Source organism: Etheostoma spectabile, unplaced genomic scaffold, assembly GCF_008692095.1.
Source record: "Etheostoma spectabile isolate EspeVRDwgs_2016 unplaced genomic scaffold, UIUC_Espe_1.0 scaffold00006285, whole genome shotgun sequence".
Lineage (NCBI taxonomy): Eukaryota > Metazoa > Chordata > Actinopteri > Perciformes > Percidae > Etheostoma > Etheostoma spectabile.
In genome coordinates, this window is record NW_022603354.1 from 1 (window position 1) to 21,111 (window position 21,111).

Below are 21,111 nucleotides of genomic sequence, written 5' to 3' on the forward strand. Positions count from 1 at the left end.
TACTAACAAAGTGAACATTTATCCACATATTTGGAACTTGGAGAGTCTAAACTGCGACCCTGTTGACACTAAGCAAGTCACAAAAACATTTTACTAAATTTTTATATTATTAGCATAGTATTTATTGGCAGTAGAATATAATAATACATTTCAATCTTTCTTAAACATCATCAAACCTCGTCTTTTTGAATATTTTCATTTTTAAATGATTAAGTTTAGATAAAGTATTGAGGTTGTTTTCTTAAGAATCCCTAGATATTTTACTCTGGACTCATTTATGCCACCCATTTAGTCATGTAGGTGGAAGTATCATGAATGATAATCAGAGATTTAGAAAACATAAAAAGAGCATGTGAAGAGGTACAGGTTGATGAGCGAAGATAAAGTAAGTGTGAGTAAGACGGGGAGCACATATACCGTGAGGAAAATCAGTTTTAACACGCTGCTATTTTGCAAGTTCTCCCACTTAGAACATGGAGGGTCTGATGTCCTCGTAGGTGATGTCCACTGTGAGAGACATGTCCACTGTGAGAGACATGTCCACTGGGAGAGACATAATCTAAAAAAACATCCAGAAATCACAATTGTAGGATTTATAACTAGTTATTTGTATGATACAGCTGCAATAAGTATTAACACCTGAGAAGATCCATGTTAATATCTGATCCAGCAGCCTTTGGTTCCAACGGTTCCTGTCCTGCACCAGGTCTGACACCCTGCAGAAGGGATTTTGGCCCCCCCTCCACACAGATCTTCTCTAGACCAGTCAGGTTTCTGGGCTCCCTCCAAAGATTCTCTATTGGTTTAGGTCTGGAGACTGGCTAGGCCCCCCCAGAACCTTGATCTGCTTCTTCCAGAGCCCCCCTTGTTCTCCTGGATGTGGTCTTGGGGTCTTTGTCATGTTGGAAGACCTCGACCCATCTCCTCAATGCTCTAACTGGGGAAGGAGGTTGGTCCCCAAAATCTCCCAATCCATGGCCCCGTCCTCCTCAATACAGTACAGTCCCCCTTCCATGTGCAGACCCCCCCCCCAAAGCATGATGCTACCCCCCCATGCTTCACAGTAGGGATGGTGGTCTTGGATGGTCCCCATCATTCTTCTTCCTCCAAACACGGTTAGTGGAATCAGGACCAAGAAGTTCTATTCTGGTCTCATCAGACCACATGACTTCCTATCCATGACTCCTCTGGATCCTCCGGATGGTCGTTGGCAGACTTAAGACGACGGGCCTGGACATGGTCTGGTTTAAGCAGGGGAACCTTCCGGGCCATGCAGGATTTAAACCATGACGTCTTAGTGTATTACCAACAGTAACCTTGGAAACGGTGGTCCCAGCTCTTTCCAGGTCCTGGACCAGCTCCTCCGTGTAGTTCTGGTCTAGTCTGGTTTCTCACCTTTCTTAGGATCACTGAGACCCCCCCGAGGTGAGATCCTGCATGGAGCCCCAGTCCGAGGGAGACTGACAGTCATGTTCAGCTTCTTCCATTTTCTAATGATGTCTCCAACAGTGGACCTGTCTTCACCAAGCTGCTTGGACATGTCCCCGTAGTCCTGTCCAGCCTTGTGGAGGGGACGTTTAGTCTCTAGTGTCTTGGACAGCTCTTGGTCTTGGCCATGTTAGTAGTTGGATTCTTACTGATTGGATGGGGGGGACAGGTGTCTTTATGCAGCTAACGTCCTCAAACAGGTGCATCTAATTTAGGATAATAAATGGAGTGGAGGGGGGACATTATGAAGACAGACTAACAGGTCTTTAAGGGACATTATGAAGACAGACTAACAGGTCTTTGAGGGACAGAATTCTAGCTGATGGACAGGTGTTCAAATACTTATTTGCAGCTGTATCATACAAATAAATAGTTAAAAAATCATAGATTGTGATTTCTGGATTTTTTTTTTAGATTATGTCTCTCACAGTGGACATGTCTCTCACAGTGGACATGTCTCTCACAGTGGACATGTCTCTCACAGTGGACATGTCTCTCACAGTGGACATGCACCTACGAGGACATCAGACCCTCCATGGTTTTTCAAGTGGGAGAACTTGCAAAATAGCAGCGTGTGAAATACTTATTTTCCTCACTGTATGTTAGACAGCGTTACTCATTTAAAGGGATGTTGCCAGGCAACAGCAACACATTGAGAACTGGACCAGCAGTGTACGAAGACCGAGGATCAGCAGAACTTGGGCCTCTATCGGCAGCGAGAGGTTCACAAATCTTCTAATGAAATCCCAGACGAGGCCCACCCAAGGCAGAGAGGTGGGGGACCTTCAGGACCCATGAGTGTCTGTGATCTTCAGCGGCTCCAAGATGCTCATCCCATCATCAGAGATGTGGACGACAGACAGCAGGCCGTCAACAAGCAGCGCTGGGGGGGCAGAGACCTGTTAACCTTTGCTGGTATTGGCCAAGCTTCATCTACCCTTCATCTGGTTCTACTGGACCCCCCCCACACACACACACACATCTACCCTTCATCTGGTTCTACTGGACCCCCCACACACACCACCTCTACCCTTCATCTGGTTCTACTGGAACCCATGGTCTTTCACTCTGGACCCCCCCCTCCCCCCACCTCTCTACCCTTCATCTGGTTCTACTGGAGTTCAAATGAACCTATAGTCATTCACTCTGGACCCCCCCCCGCCCCCAACACACACACACACCTCTACCCTTCATCTGTTCTACTGGACTGGACCCCCCCCCCCAACACACACACACCTCTACCCTTCATCTGGTTCTACTGGAGTTCAAATGAACCCATAGTCATTCCCTCTGGACCCCCCCCAATAAGTTTGCCTCTACCCTGTATCTTATTATTAGGGCCTGAGTACTGAGTACTATATATATACGAAAACTCACATAAATTGGCGCCCAAAAAAACACCGGGGGGGTTTGCGAGTCTGTTCAGTGATTTGGCCCATACCTGTAAGCAGGCTCTGTAGCGCCCCCTAATGTGTGGAATGGCCTTAACTTGGACATAGTTACTCCGATCTTCACTAGATTTGATACACATATTGCTCTAACCATTGTGAACATCTTTCCCATTTACCTTCATTAGCTCCGCCCAACGGAAGGCGGCCATTTTGAATTTATGAATTGTCATGTGTGTTACATTCTTTCAAACTCCCCCTAGGCCGTGACTTCTTGAATCTTTGCAGTTAGTATCCACTAACACTCATGATGAAAAGTTATCCAAAGAATTTTGATAGGCAACAAATGTGCAAGTTATAGAGTACCAACTTCCTGTCAGGGTTCTTGAAAGAGGAAGTTGCATATCTGGCCAACATTATTCCGATTGCCACCAAACAAGACAAAGTTATTCCGCATAGCGGCGTGAGCATCCATGCCAATCTTAAGTGAATTGGCCATTAGATGTCACTGTTAGATTTATTTTTTATTTTTTTACTTTATAGTTGGACATACTTTGTCTAACGCCTCCTGGGCTGTGAGTCCAATCTGCATGAAAACTTGAATATAGACTCGGTGGACCCCGCGCAAGTTATAGAGGACAAACTTCCTGTACGTGGCTGTTGAAAGAGGAATGGTTGTATCTTGGTAAACATTCCAATTTACATTAAAACTTATAATGTGTGGTCTACATGTGCCATTGAGTCATTGAATCATGCTCTCTCCTTTTCATTTGACAAAAACACAGAATTTTAAAACACATCCATATGGAAGCTTTTTAAGGAAGGAGCAGGTTGGGTCACACGCAGACAGAAGCACACACACAGATAGCTGCAGCCAAATCAATCTTTGGCTTTCACTGACTGTCGCGCAAATCCATGCCGTTGGCGTCTGGCAGCCCTCCCGACCTGCGAGGAGGCGAGGGCCCGTCCAACGCTGCTTGCAGCTTTAGTTATTATTATTATCGTCCTGCATGTCTCTCTCATTTTGATTTTTGAGTCTGTTAGCATGTGGGCAAATTGACAAAAACTTGCAGACATGTCAGACTAAGAAAAATGACAAAGTTCTGTACTGATTGGTCTCAGGCGATGACAGGGGGCTCCATAGTGCCCCCTAACATGCACCTTGAGTTTGACAAAAGTAATAATTTATCATACAAACTTTCAGGGAACACGCGTATTACCTGGAACTCTATCAAGGTATTTTTTTAGAAGAAATCACATATTTCTTAAATTTATGATATGGCAAATTTTGTGTGAAATTTCTCATTTTACGAACACTTGTTTGAGGACTTTAGGATCCATGAAAACTCCTAAAATCATGCAGCCATGTGTTCTTTCAACTGAATTCACATGTAGGCTTGGGAGTGGTATGGTTACTCTATAGTGCTCCCTAATTGGTTTTAGCCTGTTTCTTTGCTCTTGGGCACATTTTTGACAAACTCAATATGCAGTATACGAAAACTCACTAAACTTAGCGCCCACATGAACACCTGGGGGTGTAAGGCCTATATTGATATTTGGAGATAGCGCCATCATCTGGCGACAGGAAATCAGCCTTATATGACAAATGCCATTCGATGTGAAACTGAGCCGGCCCCGATAATGTAACCACGGCCACTACAGCAGGCCACGCCCCTTCATAACTTTTTAACCGTTAAATTTAGAGCCTTGTGTGAGGAGTTATTGAACTCAGAGAGTTGCGTTTTATCGGTAATGGTTTGGCCCGCCCCGTATGCCTAAGCCATCCCCCCTTTCCATTACATTTGAACCGTTTAAGGTAGAGCCTTGTGTGAGGAGTTGTTGAACTCAGCAGAGAGTTCCTTTTTCAGTTGATGGTTTGGCCCACCCCCTATGCTTAAGCCACGCTCCCTTTCATAACTGGTGACCCATTTAAGGTACAGTCCTGTGTGAGGTGTCATTAAACTCAACAGGGAATTTACTTTTCATTGGTGAGGATTTTCCGTGTCTGAGTTTCGCACAAATGCACGGTCGCAAGGGCCCGTCCAATGCTGCTTGCAACTTTAATTTTGATTTGTTTTTACATGTGATTTGTCTGGATGAGTGTGTTAAGTCTTGTGTATAACTAGTACCCATGAGTACACATCTGTGCAGTAGTACTACTTCCTATCTTTACCTTCCTTGGTGTCACAGTGGGGGAGGTGGAGCTGACAGACTGCTCCATCCTCTGAACACTTGATGTCAAACAGCGGCCCTGCAGCAATCCTGCTAGCTGATTGGAGGAGGTTCTCATCCCATTGGACAGTGTTGTACCGCAGCTCCGCCTCCTGGGTCATAACAAACACCAGTCCAGTCAAAGCACCCGGAACACACCTGGACCAGGACACCTGAACCTGTGGGACACAGAAGGGCCAATCACAAGCCAGCTCTCCCTCTGTGGGTCCAACAGTGAGTTGAGTTAAAGCGTGCTCTGTGTTTTTATTCATCTCGTACGGAGAGTTGTCCACGTTTCAGTCTTCCTTCCTGAACTAACAACCTGCGATCATCCGACCGTCTGACACACAGATCAGGGATTCTTCAGCTGATCTAAAACCAGCGTGTCAGCATCCACCCAGGCTCTAAAATACGTTGGCAGCAACTGATTTGGGGCTAAAGTCAGGCGTAATCTGCCCGGCAACACAAACACAAAACTCCTCCAGCTTTAGTCCTGGTAAAAAGTCCTAAAACTAGAAATGGGATCACTGCTGACTCAGAAAGTCTCTCTGGACGAGAGAGAAGCAGCTGCTGCAGGAGGAAGAAGGGAATGAGCTTTAAAAGTGGAGGGTAAGATCTGGAAGCAGGGACAGGGGACCTGGGGGGGGGGGGGGGGCAGTTCTGCTGGAGTCTCCTGATCCAGTAAAAAGAGATAAAGGGGACATTAGATTAAAGTGGAGCTGCTGAATGATGAAGGACTGGGCATTGGAGGACTGGGTTACCTGTATGAAGTCTCTCCAGACTCAGTCAGCAGCTCAGCTGTGAAGGGGGACATTTCCTGGAAGAAGAAGAAGAAGAAGAAGAAGAAGAGTTTATTAGAAACTGCCCCCCCAAACTCACAGTCCTGTCTATGTGACAGGATCCTTACTGCTTCCCTTTCTACCCCACGTGCACTATTTCCTCTGTATCCACCACTTCACTTTCTACTCCACGTGCACTATTTCCTCTGTATCCACCACTTCCCTTTCTACTCCACGTGCACTATTTCCTCTGTATACGTGCACAGATGAAGCCTGCAGGACTGTCTGACAGCAGCTCGTGGTTTCAGAGATGAGGAAGAAGAGAAGAGATTGAATGAGTTGATGATGAAGAGGAAGAGAAGAGAGAGAGGAGAAGGTAAAGGAACAGTAAACCCTGGAGGGGGTCACACTGAGGACCCCCCCCCCCAGTCTGACCACTGACAGATGAATTAAATGTTAAAGTGAAAGACTGACATCTGTATGGAGAGCCTCTCCACCCACAAGCTGCTGCTGCTTCAACCTCTCTGGACCATCAGGAGACAGCTGGTCCTCTCTGCTGTCCTCACACACATCAGGGTCTGTCTTTGATGGAGACGGATCTGGGGAGACAAGAGGACACAGCAGAGGGTAAAGTCCCTTTATGAAATCCTAGTGACCCACATTAATAAAGGTCTAGCAGAGGTCCATCAGAGCCCTTTGGAGCAGGTCTTTCTCCTCATGGTTCCTGTTTTTATCTACTGACAACTTCCAATAAAGTCCCAATGGAGATATTAAATCATGGTTAAGTCCAGACCAAGTCCAAAGTGGATCGGTACAAAGTCAAGACCAAGTTTCTCCAACAACATTTAACAGAAATGAGAGACTGAAGACAGAGAAGAAGAAAGCAGCAGACCTGCTGTGGTTACTGGGACCAACCAGCGCCTTAAAGCTCCAGCAGCTAGTCTCCAGTTCTGGTCCTGCTTTAACAGCCCCGTTATGTTTCTTTGAGATATTTACTCACCTGCTTCCTGTCTGGCAGGTGCAGCCCTGTAGACTCTGTCATCCACCCTGAAGAGATAAACATGAATAAAGCAGTTATCTTCTGGGGAGAGGTCCACTAAATCCTCATCAGATGAACCTTTAACACTGAAGAAACCTCAACTTATTTTAATACTGCAGTAAAAGTACTAACTTAGCAGAAGAAGTTACTTCTCTGTATCCTCCACTCTGTGAAGTTAAAACCTCTTTACAAACACTTAAAAATACGTGTTTTTCTCGCCTAAATGTTTACCCCCAAAGAAGTGATACTGTTCCCACATGCTTTGACCTCTGGGAGGACCCTGAGGTCGTTGGGAAGTTAACACTCTCAACCTTTAGTTTCTAGTGGCAGTGTGACACCAGGCCTTACTGACACAGAGCTACAGAGGTTAGAACACAGATTTTATATTTCCGTCCGAATAAATCATCTGAAAAATGATTAAAAAACACTACTGTAAGCATAGTACATGGGCTATATACTAACATAGTCCCTAGCCACATGTCTCAACTTAGAACAGAAAAAATCCAGAAAATTGATTTTATATGAATTTTTCTATAGATATGACATTGCGTTTTTCTCATTTCCTTTCAGAAAAAAAGCCCAAAAAGAGCAAAATACAAAACTTCTCAAATTAAAAAAACATCCACATCATTCACACACATACCTGAAATAACTACATGCATAAACTTATAGAAATAAGTAATTATAAATTGATGAAATGGTGAAATGCAATAACTAAGGCCTTATTTTTGCTTTGACACAGCTGGAGCCATCACGAGTTAAAATGTTCTGGTCAGGTTTGGTATCAATCAACTCGTCTTCTTATTGGCTACACAGGGAGGCCGGTTTTATAACATTTAGTTGTAACTGGATGGAATAGCTGTCAATCTTTCCCAGGTTCCTCCTCTGTAAACCCTGCGACTTGATTGGTTTCCATAAGGGACAACTCAGGTTACAGTAGACGGATTAGCTGAAAAATGCTGTCACTCAATTTCAAACTTCAGGGTATTCGGCTGTGTAAAAGATCCAACGTGGCTGCTTAAGGGCAGACGGCAGGAGCGATCAAAGTCCAAAAATGATGGACTGTTCAGCTTTGTTTACGAGGAAACTCGGCCAGAATCTACAAGATTGTGAGGGGATCAGCTCGTTTTGGATTAAAAGGATTGGATGGACTTATTCTTTGAACTGTTGGCGATGTAGGAGAAAAAAGTTGATAACGATGTTTCCCCGCTGTGGATAAAGACTTGAGGACAAAGGTAGGGATGCACGCTCGACTTTAGACAGAAACGGTGCAGAATCTTTCTGTGTTTCTTCAATTCATAACATGATTATAACTGCTATAAGTCACCGTATGCTTTGTGTGTGCGCTTAATGGAATCACGAGACTTTAACCTTTCTAAAGATGTGCTGCATGATCGTGTTTATGAAGATTTAATGCTTGCAATTTATGAGTGAAGAAAACGTCTCCAAAAATGGAGAAAACGGCCCGCCAGCAGGACCACGCTGGCCGAGAGGTTAAGTTAGGGAGAAACCTAGCTGCCTGAAGTATTTCACCATTTTAGAACCCTTTACTCTCATAGCTGGTTGCAGCGTTCAACCCGAGAGACTCGCCCCCGAGTAAAAACAGCACCTCTGATGAGTTTAATCATTTAACAACCGTAAAACATAGAAACTCACAGATTGTTGCGGCTAAACGCTAACGAGTTAGCGTTTACGGACGTCTCTTCCGGGTTCTCTAGCCTCTACAGGTGATTTTCTATTGAGCCTGGAACTTCCAGCCTTTTTCGGGGTCGTTGAGCATTAAATCCAAACTGTTTCATCCAAGATTTATCCACTTTATGTCCATAATTCATCGCGTTTTCGCTCATTTATGCTGCTAGCTGCCCGCTCCATCTCTCCTCTCCGTGTGTTTATGGAAGTACAGGGACCTTGCACATATATGGGCGACAACGTGACCCAAAGAGTATGGAGTGTGGACAACGTCACCCACATGTATGGAGGAAGAAAAGTGCTCTCCACCCAGTCAAACTAGTCTAATATGCGATCAAAGATGCTATAGTGCACAAGATAGATATCTACAGAAGAAAATGGCCACACTGGTTTGAGATTTGGCATTTATTTGGGCCTTTTTTGAAGAAATGTAAATAGTATGTGCTTTATATGAGATATATTGTTTTTACGTGTATTATTATTTTTGCATATAGGAGAACTGTTTTAGACACACAAATGCTTGTGTAGCATTACTTTGTGTGTAATATCAATAAATATGACATTATTATGTTGATTATTGGCATAAGTAAATGTCATTAGGGCAAAAGCGTCTGGACTTTCTTTGATAAAAATGTATTTATTTTTGTCAACTATATAAGCTATGAGGATTATTTCTTCACAGTGTGACTCCCAAGACATATAGATATATATATATATCTATATATATATATATATATATATATACACATATATATATATATAAAACATAAAAAGCATATATATAAATGCTTTTTATTTTTTATTTTTTATTTGGTGCATTGATACTAACTGTGTTTAGTTCAATACTGCTGAGACCAGCATGGACTGAGTCCAACCCTCTACTGACCTCAGAGTCTCCAGTCTCCAGTCTGGACTCTCCACAAGATCACGCAGCAGCTTAACGTCTGAATCCTGCAGCTTGTTGTATATCAGGTCTAGCTCTCTCAGATGGGAGGGGTTGGACTTCAGAGCTGAGACCAGAGAAGCACAGCTGGTCTCTGACAACATGCAGTCCCTCAATCTGAATAAAGAATAAATGATGATGATAAAAAATACATTTCTATTCCAATCATTACTATACTGTATTGAGCCTTTAAACAGCTGCATTTGGAATATCCTTTTGTCTCTGTTATAATCTGTGTGTGTGTGTGTGTGTGTGTGTGTGACTGTTGTGAAGGATCAATATCAATGATTAGACATTTTTGTGATAATGCTTTGAAATTACAGAAACAAAAGAAATAGTTCTATCTTAGCACATGAAATAGTTCCAGTTGTTCATTAAACATATTAAATCTCTTTTTTACCTTGTTATCAAAATCTATATTTTTGATTTCATGGTATTTTAATTGTATAGGCAGCGACTACTAAATCTTTGGTGTGGTGACACCGTTTAGCTGACATGAGACACACCAACCGGACAGTTAGGTCCAGGATCAGATCATGGGTGACAAACTGTCACCCATGTCACTATTTTAGGAGTTGGGAGTGAGACCAGGTTGGACAGGAAGCATTGTCCACATGTTAAAGTGTTGCTGGTCTCAGATCAGACACGACTTGACAGACTTTAAACACATTTAAACTGGAAATATGCTTCACTCTCTCTCTCTCTCTGGTCCTGCAAGGGAGTTTTAAAGTGTCTGTGACAATGAGACTTCAGTTATTTATAATCTAGACGTTCTGTAAAATATGATGTTCTGAAGTTTGTATATAAAAGTATAAAAGACCTTCTTGAAAAAGCCTTGGACTTCTTGAAGATTTTTTAAATATTTCTATAGAGATGTCTGTCATGTGTCTCAGTTTGAGCTCAGACTACATTTGGTCTAACTGTTCAGACTGAAACAAAAACCCAGAAAACAAGAGAACTGAAGGAATTTAAAACTTCAACAAATGGACAAAACAGCATGGGGACTAAACTTTGACATGAACCAGTCTGTGGTCCAATTGACGTCCTCTGATCTGAACTATTAGTCAAATGAATTCACAACTTCTGTTCTCTAAAGATTAGATATGAGGTCATATAGCTTTCTAAATGATGGGGGGAAGTCTGAGTGTGCTGGGGACACTAGTTGTTGCACTAGGACCCTTCATTGCACTTTATTATGTTGTCCTCTGCTCTATTACACATGTCTTCTATGTCTCCTTAAGGCATTTTGATGTTTTTCAAATATTTCCATGAAGACGATCATGTTTCAAGTTAAAGTTCATGGAATGGAAGACTTCAGCTATTATAACCCTAGAGTTGTGTAAATATGATGTTCTGAAGCTTGTCTATAAAGACCTTCTAATAAAGATCTTTTCATTATTTCTATCTAGATGTCTCTCTCATGTGTCTCAGGTTGACTTCAGACTAAATTTGGTCAAACTGGACCAAACAGCATGGAGACTAAACTTTGACATGAACCAGTCTGTGGTCCACTCGACGTCCTCTGATCTGAACTATTAGTCTAAAGAATTCACAACTTCTGTTCTCTAAAGTTTAGTAATGAGGTCATATATGTATTAGCTGTATCAGCCATGATTTCTTTTAAAATAAAACTGACAAAACCTTCCAAATCAAAGGAGAAAGGGCCAAAACGTTGAGGAAAATATCTCCAAACAACAAGCTGATGGCCGATGGAAGACAACACGAGGGTTAATGGACACAAGTCTTCTGGGACTGCAGACTGAATGGACTACAAGAACCATCAACATATGAACTACAGAACATTTACTACTTGGTAGATGGAAGTTGTGTTTGGACATGAATTAGTTTCAGTTGTTAATTAAAGATATTAGATCTCTAATAGTAACAGAGTCAGGGAACTGACCCCAGAGTCTCCAGTCTACAGTCTGGACTCTCCAGAAAACCACACAGCAGCTCCAGTCCTGAACCCTGCAACTGGTTGTGACTCAGGTTCAGCTGTCTCAGATGGGAGGGGTTGGACTTCAGAGCTGAGGCCAGAGAAGCACAGCTGGTTTTTGACAAACTGCAGCTCTCCAATCTGAATAAAGAATAAATGACGAAGATGAAAATCAATTTCTAATTTAATAAATACTTTATTGATCCTTTAAACAGCTGCATTTGGAAACATGTTTTGGTCTCTTTGTTTTCATCTACATGTCTGTGTGTGTGTGTGTGTGTGTCTGTCTGTAAATGTAAATGTAAATGTGCTGTATTTAAAAGCGCTTTTCTGGTCTTAACGACTACTCCAATCACTTTTACATCATACAGGAAACATTGTGTCTGTCTGTATGTGTTTCTGTGTTTTGCTTAGCTACTTTATTATGTTGTTTTCTGCTCTATTACACATGTCTTCTATGTCTCCTTGTGGCATTTTGATGTTTTTCAAATATTTCCATGAAGACATTCATGTTTCAAGTTAAAGTTCATGGAATGGAAGATTTTAGTTAATATAAACCTAGAAGTTGTGTAAATATGATGTTCTGAAGCTTGTATATGAAGACCTTCTTATAAAGATCTTTTAATTATTTCTATCTAGATGTCTCTCTCATGTGTCTCAGGTGGACTTCAGACTAAATTTGGTCAAACTGGACAAACAGCATGGGGACTAAACTTAGACCTGAACCAGTCTGTGGTCCACTCGACGTCCTCTGATCTGAACTATTAGTCTAAAGAATTCACAACTTCTGTTCTCTAAAGATTAGTTATGATGTCATATATGAGAGGTCTAAAGATTAGTTATGATGTCATATATATTAGGTCTAAAGATTAGTTATGATGTCATATATATTAGGTCTAAAGATTAGTTATGATGTCATATATATTTGGTCTAAAGATTAGTTATGATGTCATATATATATATTAGGTCTAAAGATTAGTTATGATGTCATATGTATTAGGTCTAAAGATTAGTTATGATGTCATATATATATATTGGTCTAAAGATTAGTTATGATGTCATATATATATTTGGTCTAAAGATTAGTTATGATGTCATATGTATTAGGTCTAAAGATTAGTTATGATGTCATATATATTTGGTCTAAAGATTAGTTATGATGTCATATATATTAGGTCTAAAGATTAGTTATGATGTCATATATATTTGGTCTAAAGATTAGTTATGATGTCATATGTATTAGGTCTAAAGATTAGTTATGATGTCATATATATTAGGTCTAAAGATTAGTTATGATGTCATATATATTAGGTCTAAAGATTAGTTATGATGTCATATATATTAGGTCTAAAGATTAGTTATGATGTCATATATATTAGGTCTAAAGATTAGTTATGATGTCATATATATTAGGTCTAAAGATTAGTTATGATGTCATATATATTAGGTCTAAAGATTAGTTATGATGTCATATATATTAGGTCTAAAGATTAGTTAGGATGTCATAAATATGTTAAGTTTATCAACCATGATTTCTTTTCAAATAAAAACTGACAAAACCTTCCAAATCAAAGGAGAAAGGGCCAAAACGTTGAGGAAAATATCTCCAAACAACGAGCTGATGGCCGATGGAAGACAACACGAGGGTTAATGGACACAAGTCTTCTGGGACTGCAGACTGAATGGACTACAAGAACCATCAACATATGAACTACAGAACATTTACTACTTGGTAGATGGAAGTTGTGTTTGGACATGAATTAGTTTCAGTTGTTAATTAAAGATATTAGATCTCTAATAGTAACAGAGTCAGGGAACTGACCTCAGAGTCTCCAGTCTACAGTCTGGACTCTCCAGAAAACCACACAGCAGCTCCAGTCCTGAACCATGCAGCTCGTTGTCACTCAAGTTTAGCTCTCTCAGATGGGAGGGGTTGGACTTCAGAGCTGAGGCCAGAGAAGCACAGCTGGTCTCTGACAACCTGCAGCCCTCCAATCTGGATAAAGAATAAATGATGATGATGAAAATCTATTTCTAATTCTAATTCAATAAAAACTTTATTGATCCTTTAAACAGCTGCATTTGGAAACATGCTTTGGTCTCTTTGTCTTCATCTACATGTCTTTGTGTGTGTGTGTTTGTTTGTGATTGTGTGTGTGTCTGTGTGTGTCTGTCTTTGTGTTTGTGTCTGTGCATGTGTGTCTGTTTGTGTGTGGTTGTGTGTGTGTTTGTGTGACTTTGTGTGTGTCTGTGTGATTGTGTGTGTCTGTATGTGTGTCTCTATGTGTGTATGTGTGTCTCTGTGCGTGTGTGTCTGTGTGATTGTGTGATTGTGTATGTGTTTCCATTCATAATCCACCACCAGTCCAAAGCTACAAGGAGAAATATTTCTACTTCCGCCGGTGAACTTCATCCAAACCATTAGTTGAGAGGATCTTTTGGAACAGATGTGACCATTTACCAACAAACAGAAAAATGTATTTACTTTAAATAATAACAGAGACATCTGTGTGTGTGTTTGATTGTGTGTGTGTGTGTGTGTGTGTTTGATTGTGTGAGTGTGTGTGTGTTTTTCCCATTCAATTTCCACCACGAGTCCACAGCAACAATCTCAAAGATCTCTGTGTTACATTACGTTACTGGTACATGTGGGTAGGCCAAGGTGTAAAATCTGAGATTAGCTAACATTAGCCAACATTTTTATATATATATAATGTCCATTTATAAAGAATCCTATTCATTAGTAATTTCAGCAGTCAAATAAAATATTTTGTTTACCATTCAAATTATATTAAATTTTCAGAATATGTTCCAACAGCCCTAGTGAGTTATACACTGTATGTGAGCAAAACACATGAACTGACCTCAGAGTCTCCAGTCTACAGTTTGGACTCTGCAGTCCAGCACACAGACGCTCCACTGCTGAATCCTCCAGGTCGCTGGCACGCAGGTCCAGCTCTCTCAGATGGGAGGGGTTGGACTTCAGAGCTGAGAACACGACTTCCCACTCAGCCTCAGAGAGGTTACAGTTAAAAAGCCTGTGATCACAGATAATAAAACATTTAAAATATAATCAAATCTGACCCTTTTATCCTAAAAATCACGTATTGATTGACAGGAGTCTGAAGTTTGATTCTGATATGTTGAGGTCAGAGGTCACGGGACCCCTTTCAAAACCCCCATGCTGACAGACAGAGATCCATTTTGTGGAATCGATACTGGATCATTCAGATGAAGAAAATTATATCTTTAAACCATCCCTCTTCCCTTACAACAATAATAACAATCATAATTAATCTTTTGGCAAGTAGTTTCTATTTTTTAAGAAATGTTTTATCGGCTCGCCTCCAGTCATCCGGGGCCGAAGAAAAACCAGGATTGGGGACGATGAACTATAAGAGATGAAATAAAGCGTTGTCTACCAGTTTGAATGTTAGGGCGACCAGATGAAAGGAGAAGAACGAGCTCTAAAAAGCTCGGCCCATCTCTAAAGATGCTCCTCGTTGGAAACTAGACCAGGGGCCTGTTGCACGAAAGTAGAATAAAGATATCCAGGATAAGTGAAAAAGCGCAGCTTGACTTAGTGTGATCTGCTCATTGCGGCTTAATCGGTTACACTATTGCCAAGCCGGGATAAACAGGTGGAGCTATGTCAAGCCAGGTGTAGATAACCAGGATAAGTGCACGTTCACGGCTTTCTCAAATAGACCACGATATCGATCACAGATTTACTGATGCAGAGATTGAGAAGACGCATGCGCTATATGTTTCATCCAATGAGCAGCAGCTTCTAACGAGGAGGGGAAGAATATGCAAAAAGGGAAATACGGCTCTAATCAAACGGAGAAATAGCCCAACATAGCGGACCCGACTGAATGCGTGGGAGTGTAAAAATATATTCTTTGCCTTAAAAGTGAGCAGAGGGAATTAATGTTCCTCGGGAAATGGACCCTATGGACTCTAGGCTTAATTTCAAACTTATTCACAACGTGAGAACATGTTTTACAACCATGCAAAAGTCTCTATAAGCTATATCTAATTCTTTGTACATTAATGTTCATACAGAACAATCAGAAAGGGACAACAACTAGAAAAAGAAGTAAGTGACTTCAATACACACTGTGAGCATTTGTAAAACAATATTCATGTTTTTTTATTCTTCTGACAAGTGACCGCACCAAAATAAAAAGATTAAGAAGCGTTGTGGTGTTCCCGGTGTGATGAATGTAAACTCCACTACATACGTGCTGTATAGGCACGTTATTGGTCCAGGGATGTGAGACTAATTGAGAAGGTTATGAAACCAATGTAAGCTATAATAAAAAACAATAGGCCCACTTATTAAGGAGTAACACAAACTACCCTTCATTAGAGAAGGACAAGCAACAAGAATTGAAATCATGAATGTATTGGTCTCTGAGCATTGTGCCATTAATATCATCTGGAATATCTCTACATTAATATCGTCACACTTAATCTCCGGAGCGTCCTGTAGAAACCTGAAGCTGAGACCACGGACGTTGCGCTGCTCATCTCTACTTTTACAGAGAGAGAGACACTGACGCGACTTGCAGATCCACCGGCAGGTGGCGGCCATCGGGCACCAACCACCGACCACCGGGCACCGGCCACTGACCACCGGCCACCGACCACCGGCCACCGGGCAGCGGCCGCTGTTAATAAAAATAAAGCATGCAGAAGACAACGGAATAACTGTTAAACACGTTTATTTCGGAACAGACGGCAGCTGATTTGACACACGAGACTCCAGGATTAATCTTAGCCTGGCTGTTAGCCTGCTCTGGACCAGGCTAGCCTCAAAGAATAAATCTCCATGGTTACTTGGCTCGGCTTAATTCAACCTGGTTTCGTGCAACCGAGTCCAAGCTAAATTTATCCAGGATAACTTGAATATCCCGGCTTAATCCCTTATCCTAGTTTCGTGCAACAGGCCCCAGGTAAAGGTGCAGCTTTTATTTAACCAGGATGGAAATGTTTGGTTCCTCTCTCACATCCAACCATAATTAGAGACATTAGGGCGGGGGGGCTCGCCTCCACTTCCTGATACATTTGATTCTCATTCAGATATTTAAAGGTGATTTGGGACATTTCCCTTTGGATATAAAGGAGATGACAGAGTTGTACAAGGTTCCCTCTGACCTGCTGCATAGACTATGATTTCTGTTTCCTACTATTGGGACCAGTGGTGTAGTGGTAAAAAAAGAGGTGGGTAAACTATAAATTCTGTGATCAGGTGGACCTCGACGCAATCACCGATAAGGGGGGCCACGGCCTACCGGTGTATCCTGATGACATTGCTATAGGTGGTCTTTTATCACTGGTTGTTCCCTCATAGGCCACACAATCATATTCAGTTCATACAAATAATCAAAGTTCTTGTTAAAAGACTCAAGGAGTTATATGGTTGAAATCTATAAAGGACCTAAATGACAAAACGGAGACAAACAAAAAAGGTGTAAAATATTCACATTTAACAATCTGGAATCAAAGACCTTTTTACTTTTGTCTTAAAAAATTACTCAAACCAAACTAATCAATTATCAAAATAGTTGGTGATTACAGTTTATATATATATATATTAAAAAACCCATGATTTTCGCCATAGAAGTTAGATTATCAGCCATAATGTATAAAATACCCAGGTAGACTGACCCAGTTTCTGCTCCTGATGAAGCTAGAAGTCTGTATGATATCAACCTTGTAACATAAAAACAATTATCCACTATCTTACGTAGAAAAAATACATTACCCACAATCCTAAGGTAACAGCAATGTTTTGATTGGTACAACTCGCGTTACCATAGAACGTTACCGTACCCGCGAAACTGCGAACAGCTAGAGCGACAACAATAACTAGTTAGCTAGCTGACTAGCAAAGGGAGCTTCTTGTCACTAACTTCCAGTGGCCAGAGAATGAAAATAACATCCAGTTATAATCAGACAATATATCCTCAATTTCACTAATGGGAAAAGGTAGCGAGGTGACCTGCAACTTCCTGTCTGAAAGGGGAAGGCTAACCTATCATGCCGTGCTTTTTGAGTCAGTGGCATGCATCTGCCATTAACCAAATTAACCTCAAAAATATTAAGTTGATTTCTGTTTTCCGAGCTCAGTCCCTTTGGGCTTCTTTCCGAGACCGTTTGCTGGCGTCAGGAGGACGGCTGCTGTCTTGGTGGCGCTTAAAAAACTGACGGATATCCATTTTTCAAAACCCATTCATCATTAACTACATGAGACATGTAGCCTAATGTAGGATAGTGTGACTGACGTATTTTTGACTGCTGCTTTCTGCTTGATGTTTTAAGCCCCCAACGTCGACTTCAAGGCAGCGCTGCGACCGGGACTTCAAGGCACCCAACCATCGACCAATTCTAGTACCTTCCAGGCGAAGCTGGGGGCGCTATACCCCAAACACCGCAAGAGATTGGTCAACACCGACAGTAATGCAGCGCAATATGATGGACTTCGTCTTAGGTTTAACAACCTATAAAACTAATAATGAACAATATGAAACTAAAACAACATAAGCTTAATTTAGAATGGCTTTGGGACGATAGGCTATTCAGAGGTGGGTAAACGCACTTTGGAGGTGGGTAAACGCCATTTCAGAATTTTGAGAGGTGCATAAACGGCGTTTACGTGCGTTTAGCCTCCACTACATCACTGATTGGGACCACAGAAAGGGAATTAAACTCTCTGAAATAGAGGAGACACATGTCCAAATGTGTCCTAGAGACAACTCCACAGCCTGACTGCTTTCTGGAACAGAAGAAACATGTGGCCCCGGACAAAGAGATCAGGTCTGTGGTAAATGCCAAAGCCTGAGAACTCCCTGGATCCCCATTCGCTGGCCAGACCCTGAACACAGCGGGAACTATAAAACAGGTTGACCAACAGGCCAACATTAAATGCTGTAAGGAAGGCTGCAGGAGTCCTGGCAGATGGAGAACCAGGTATGGTTTTTAATATAGGAACTGCTAACGCTGCAGCTGTGTCCCACATTAATGTGATCATCTGAGGAAGGAGTGTTAATCTGATCATTAGTCACTGCTTGTTGAAGTCGTGTTGAATACTGGAGCTTATGGAAATGTAAATGCTACATCGCTGGCCCCCCCTGCGAAGTTTAGCTACTGCTCAGAGAGATGATGAGCTCCGTTGGTCAGTCTGATGGAGCGGTGTCCATCTCAGCCAAGAATCTGCTCATTAAATATGATGAAAATAACTGAATGAAAGTTGTTAATGAAAAGCTGAACCTTGACCCAATAATAACTGTATCTGTAATCTCTGCAGAGCTGCCTCTGTCTCCACGGTCTAAAGGCCGTCTGCTGGATTAATGATGACAGAAGATCCTTTAGATCTCCATCGGCTCATTCTCACAGCGTTGGACACAACTAAGACATCTGCAGAGTAACATGTAGAATTATTTCCAATAAGCAGCTTTATCTTTTATAGTGTGGAAGCTTTCTATTGTTCATGTGTGTAAAGTCTGGATGTTTCCTCTGATACTGATGGCCTCAGCTTCACACTGATTTAAAATGATAATCTGGACTTACCGAGCCTTTCTGCAGTTCCTCACAGCTGGAACCAGTCTCCGTCGTCCCTCCAGTGAAGTGTAGTACTTCATCACTTCCAACTCATCCAGGACCTCTTCTGACATCTGCAGCATGTAGGCCAGAGCTGAGCAGTGGATCTCAGAGAGTTTCTTCTTTGATCTCTTCTCTGACTTCAGGAAGTCTTGGATCTCCTGATGGACTGAGTGGTCCTTCATCTCCGTCAGACAGTGGAAGATGTTGATGCTTCTGTCCGGAGAGATCTCATCACTGTTCATCTCCTTCAGGTTGTTGATGGCTCGCTGGATGATTTCTGGACTGTTGTCTGTCTGACCCAGCAGGCCTCCTAAGAGTCTCTGGTTGGACTCCAAAGAGAGGCCATGAAGGAAGCGGACTAACAGGTCCAGGTGACCATTTTTACTCTCAAGGGATTTCTCCATGGCTCTCTTCAGGAAGACATCCAAAGATGAGTTAACGTAGTCTGGTCCCAGGAAGTCCTCCAGGACCTGTGTGTTCCTGTTGGTGTAAGAGTGGAACAGGTAGACTGCAGCCAGAAACTCCTGAACGCTCAGATGAACAAGCAGTAGACTGTTTTCTGGAAGACCACACTCTCTGTTTTGAAGATCTGTGAACAGACTCCTGAGTACAGCGAGGCCTCTGTGACATCCAGACCACAGCGCTCCAGGTCTTCTTGGTAGAACATGATGTTTCCTTTCTCCAGCTGTTCAAACGCCAGCCTCCCCAGCTTCAGAAGAACTTCACCGTCGGCCTCCATCAGCTCCTGTGGACTCGTCTCATGTCCCTCAGCGTACTTGAGCTTCTTCCTCTTTGTTTGAACCAGCAGGAAGTGGGAGTACATGTCAGTCAGGGTCTTGGGCAGCTCTCCTCTCTGGTCTGTAGTCAACATGTGGTCCAGGACTGTAGCAGTGATCCAGCAGAAGACTGGGATCAGACACATGATGTGGAGGCTCCTGGAGGTCTTGATGTGGGAGATGATTCTGCTGGACAGCTCTTCATCACTGACTCTCTTCCTGAAGTACTCCTCCTTCTGGTCGTCAGTGAAGCCTCGTACTTCTGTTACCCTGTCAACACACGCAGGAGGGATCTGATTGGCTGCTGCAGGTCGGAAAGTTATCCAGACGAGAGCCGAGGGAAGCAGCTTCCCCTGGATGAGGTTTGTCAACAGCAGGTTGACTGAGGACTTGTGTGTGACATCAGGAACAGCCTCATCGTTGTTGAAATCCAGTGAAAGTCTGCTTTCATCCAGGCCGTCAAAGATGAAGAGAAGTCTGGAGGCAGCGAGCTGGTCTGCTGGGACCTCCTGTAATGTTGGATGGAAAACACGGAGCAGCTCCAGAAGACTGTACTGCTCATCTCTGATCAGGTTCAGCTCCCTGAAGGAAAGAGGAATCACCCAGACTGATATCCTGGTTCTCCAACCCTCGCCCAGTCCAGACAGAACTTCTGCACTGAGAAGGTTTTTCCAACGCCAGCGACGCCGCTCGTCACAAACCACTCTGATGGGTTTCTGTTGGCCAGGTGAGGCTTTAAAGATGTCGCAGCACTGATCGGAGAGATTGATGGAGGCTCTTCTCCTTGGAAGCTGTCTCCAGCTGCCTCCCCTCATGTTGGGTATTAACCTCTTCACTCAGTCCCTCTATGAGGTAGAGGACCGTGTAGATCCTGCTGAGGAGGGTTCTACTTCCTGTTTCACCTCCTTCAGTCACATGTTCAATGTCTCCTCCCTGTCTCTGACTTCTGTTCTGACTGTTCTGACGACCAACGTCCACTAAAAAAGGACAGAGGTGGAGACAAGAACAAGAAAGAGAAGAGAGAGAACAAGCTGCTGATTCTTTTTAGGACTTTATTACTGTATTAATATTAAAACATGCAGTTAAAGTTCAGTTGGACTAAAAATCAGACTGGGTACCCGGATTTACTGACTTCTGTTTAGGGTACCAACCGGATGTAGGGACCCCTTTGCTTACCAAGACAGTCCCCTACGGGTGCTGGGTAGATCCTGGAGGTATTTAAGACTCGTGCACTATGTGGTCCGATGCCAACCA

At 42.4% G+C, this 21,111-nt stretch overlaps 1 pseudogene; it reads right to left on the reverse strand.

Moving 5' to 3' along the window:
• Positions 1–5,190: 5,190 nt before the first annotated feature.
• On the reverse strand, positions 5,191–20,834 carry LOC116677991 (NLR family CARD domain-containing protein 3-like; annotated as a pseudogene).
• Between the last annotated feature and the right edge of the window lie 277 nt (positions 20,835–21,111).